This window comes from Haplochromis burtoni, unplaced genomic scaffold (assembly GCF_018398535.1).
Source record: "Haplochromis burtoni strain Fernald_Lab_line unplaced genomic scaffold, NCSU_Asbu1 Contig_1565, whole genome shotgun sequence".
In the NCBI taxonomy this organism is placed as follows: Eukaryota; Metazoa; Chordata; class Actinopteri; order Cichliformes; family Cichlidae; genus Haplochromis; species Haplochromis burtoni.
Window position 1 is genome coordinate 1 of NW_024583926.1, and position 4,451 is coordinate 4,451.

General features: G+C 43.4%; 1 long non-coding RNA gene across 1 annotated transcript; it reads right to left on the minus strand.

Annotated features, from left to right (window-relative positions):
• Positions 1–1,444: 1,444 nt before the first annotated feature.
• On the minus strand, positions 1,445–3,629 carry LOC121813342. Its single transcript, XR_006053663.1, has 3 exons — positions 3,209–3,629; positions 2,852–3,086; positions 1,445–2,596 (listed from the first exon to the last, which is right to left on the minus strand). It is a non-coding gene; the product is annotated as an uncharacterized LOC121813342 (long non-coding RNA).
• Between the last annotated feature and the right edge of the window lie 822 nt (positions 3,630–4,451).

Consider the following 4,451-nt stretch of genomic DNA (forward strand, 5'->3'; position numbering starts at 1 on the left):
GGCTTGGAGATGGCGTGTATATGACCGCCAACCACATGCCCGCATGCCTCTTCTGCAGGCAATGGAACAGGCCTGCGGCGACATTCAGGTGACAGCAATCCATGGATGGTTTCGACATGCAAGAGGATATTTTCCCTGGTGCCTAGCAGGAGAAGACATTGCTTGCGATGTCGATGAGGTCCTGTGGCCAGACCCCAAAAGACGGCGGGATCCATGAGCCCACGTATGCACAATTGTCATGATTTTTTGTGTTTACAGTATGGTGTTTTTTCTATTACTGTATTGTGTTATTTTATTTTATTTAATTTTTTTTTGCTTTATCTGAATTCATGGTACTGCAATGTACAATATTGAGTCCTATTGGCTTTTTTGGTTGTTTGAAAATGTGTCTCCTGAAAATATGCCTTCTGAATAAACAATGAACATCAAAGACTGCAGTGTTTTATATAAAGTAGACTAGTGTGTTCCCCCTGATCTGTAAGTGTTTGCATATGATGCAAGTATGTGTCACTTTGACAACAGAGTTACATTTTGACAAAGGAATGTTAGGATTTGACAGCAGAGTTTAGGTTTTGAGATTAGAGTTTCAATTTGGCACAGATGTGAATGGTATATTTCCCAGTGTTGTGTCATGTTTACTTGTGTTTAGAGTTTTGGCACAATGAGCGAAGTTTTGCAAAATGTGTTCAAGCAACGGGCAAAAACTGTAATGCCTCAGAAGTATGACTCCTGATGCTCACACACAAACATATTAATATCTCTGATTGACAGAAGCCTTTACCTTCTCTAAATGTCTCCTTAAATCACAGTTATAGTCAAGTAGTCAAGTCAAGTATTTATTTTATTGTCATTGTCAAAGAACAATGAAATTGCGTTTGGGGCTTCCGTACAACCCGTAAAAAAAAAATAGACACAAGTATCTGTGAATGACAGCTCACCTGTCAGAACTGATTCCTCAGATGTGTTTGAGTTTGCTCCCTCATGCCCTCCTGGGTCTAATCTCTCGAATGTTTCTATCTCTGTTTACGCAATCTGGATTAAATCTCCTAATCTGTTTCTCACTCAAACTAAATCAAAGTCTGCCACAGGACCAAGCACCACATGAGAAGAAAGCCAGGCATCCTCGCTCTTAATGCCAGGTTTATGTTTGAAACACAAGTTCAGATATCACAGCTTTTGCGTGTGTGTCTGTGTGCGTGTGTGTCTGTGTGTGTGTTTGTGTGTCTGTGTGTCGTTTGTTTTGTTGTGTGTCTGTGTGTGTGTGTGTGTGTGTGTGTGTGTGTGTGTGTGTGTGTGTGTGTGGGGGTGTGTGTGTGTCTGTGTGTGTGTCTGTGTCTGTGTGTGTGTGTGTGTGTGTGTGTGTGTGTTGCTGTGTGTTGTGTGTCGTTGCTGTGTGTGTGTGTGTGTTGTCTGTGTGTCTGTTGCTGTGCTGTGTGTCTGTGTGTGTGTGTGTGTGTGTGTGTGTGCGTGTGTGTGTGCGTGTGTGTGAGTCACTAACTTCAGAAATGTTTCGGTTCATAGCTGTGACGCCACATTATCTGATTGCTCCCTCAGGTCTTGACTCGTCCTGTCAGTCTCCTTCTTCTTCTCTTCAAAGATAAACTTCAGCATAAACCGACTTCATTCTTCTTCATTCAACCACAAACACTTCCTGTTCTGCTGTCAGTGCCGAACTCGCACTGTCCTGAACCTGAACCTGAACCTGGTCCTGTACACACAGTTAGAAATCGTTGTGTAAATCATTGAATTGCTCTTCACTGTCCGTCCTCTGGCTGAACCTGGGCCGTCTGCCCACCTGGGTTACCTGTGTTTAGTCTGCACTCGGGTGTCAACAGACAGACGCTGACTTTAATCTGACAGCTACAAAAGCAGCAAGACTGACAGCAATCCCAAACTGACTCTGTTCATCTGGACGTAGCATCCACACTGAAGAATTGATAACGATGAGTGACGAAGCGTTTCTCCCTACATGCAGGTGAACAGGACCCAACCTTTGGGATTTACTTACCTGGATGACTGACTTTGCAGCATGACTGAAAACTTTACTCTGCTGCTCCTGTTGCCTGTTTTTTCCTTTCTTCTGTTGCTATAGTTGTTTTATTGAGCTGCTGTGTTTGCCACTCTCTGTTGTTGCTTTGGTCAGAATACTTTATTAATTATGTGGTGACACATTCACACAACTTGGAGTTGTTTGTTGTCACTATCACTTCTAAAGTTGCTCCCACTGTTGCAGTTCTTTCCTCGAGCACCATTGCTCCTGCTGCTTGTTGCTAAAGTTGCTGTTGAACAGAATTCTTTGTTGCTGCTTTCTGTTGTTGCAAATCTGTCTTTTTTTTGCACAAATGCTTTCTGATGATGTCGTGATTCTTATTCAGTAGGTAACTCTGCATTGCTCTGTGCTCTCACTATAGTTTATGTTGCTTCCATTGGCCTTGCACTTTTCTCTGTCTAGTTTATGTTGTGTTGCAGCTCATTTTGTTCAACCTTCAGAAATAGTTGTTTGTTTTGAAGCCACTTCAAAGCTACCAGCATGTTGCTATGTTGCTGTGTTGCTGCTGGCGAGCAGCCTTCATGCCTACGTGATGTTTCTGTGAGTCTTGACAGCGAGAAGATAAAAAGATAAAGACAGACGGATGGAGGGAGAAGATAGAGGACAAGCACAGATTAAAAAGCAACAGGTACGACTGGTTTCAAATAAACAATCACAGGACATTTCCCAGCATGCAATGCTCACACCTTAATGGACAGGTAAAACATGCTGATTGTCTGATTACAACTGTAGGAAGAGAAAATCACATTTGGATCAATCTTTGTTGAATCTGACTTTTCAGTGGCGAATTCAAATATTTACAGACATGTTGCGTCCATCCATAGTCGACCTCTTATCGGGATCTCAGGGCAGCAGTCTGATCAGTGACTCACTCTTGTAGCCAACTCCTCCAGTTCTTCTGTGGGGACACGAGGTGTTCCCAAACCAGTCAAGTTACAGTCTCCCCAGCATGTCCTCTGTTTGCTTCAGAGTCTCCCACAGAAAACACCACGTCACCCAGGAGGCATCCCAAATGACCACGCTCATCAGCCTTTCTCTGAGAGAGATCATTCAGTAATCATCCACTTTGTTCATATAAATCAAAAAATGTGAACCGTTAAACAAAGAAGCACCGGAGATGCAACCATGTTCACTATGGATAAAGAGAAGATTTCCTACATCACGTGACGCAACAAGAGACATGAAAGCCGCTCTCAGAAGGATCCTGCTGCAATCTTCTTATCTGCGTTTGACTCAGAATATCCTGATTCTTTTCCAGGAGCTTCAGTCATCATGAGGCCGAGCGATGCTATCACAGCGCAGGCAGATACACATCGGACCGGCACTGTCACGCCTTTTTTAAGAAGACAGTACATTTGTGAGTCGTCCTCCACCGATAAGACTTCTCACGGCACCAACAACAGCCAAGAAACCGTAGGCAACAGTTCCACCACAGGCACATGGCAACACTACAGGCAACACAGGAAACATGGCAACAGCCCACATGTGTGCTGTAAACTGTAAACGAGGAGCGCTGCATTCGTCTGCTTTGATAGTTTTTATCTTTCATCTTTGTTTTTTGCTTTTTTGCCTTTGAAGCTGATACGATTTTCACTTCTTTCTGCAGCAGACGACTGTTTATAGGGGCCACCTCCATCATCACCCTCCGTCGTTCCACCATCATCAGCTACACCTCCATCTTCTTCTTTTCCAGCTCCATCACAGTAATCCTTGAAACTGTACGTTGGTTTGGATTCAGATGGATTTCTCTCCTCAGCTCTGCTTCTCCGTCTTTGACCTGTTTCTGGTTGTATCTGCCTCTGTGACAGAAAAGACTCTTATTTTCTGTCCTTTCTTGGGATTTTCAAGAACAAATCTTCACACTCGGTGATCGCTCCATCACCATCATCGACCGTTAAAATCAATAGGCTCATATTCTGTTTGTCATCTGCATACTGTTGTTACAGCTAAAGGCTGTGTTGGTGGCCCTCTCCCATTATTACCTACACAGAGTGTTTAATATAATGCTGATGCACATGCCAAACTAAAGAGATGGACGCCACAGCATCACTAAATCAGAACAGTAACTAACACAGACAGGAAAGCTGATGCAGAAGGCAGACGGTCCAATGATCGGAAAAGACTGGACGGCAAAATGAGGCATTTTAATGTTAAACCCACACAGCAGCAGGGGTGGATCCACAGTTAGGCAACAGAGGTGATGCAGACGTTATAGAATAGAATAGAACATGTAAAACAAAACAGTTGGCAAGCTCCACACAAAGTAAAGAAAATATATATGTATTACATTATATAATAGCAAACAGAGGGGAATACACAGTCTAGAGCGATTGGAGAGAAAAGTGCTTGGAAGCAGTGCAAAGGGACTTGGTCTGCGTATAGAGTCCATGTGTGAGTGTAC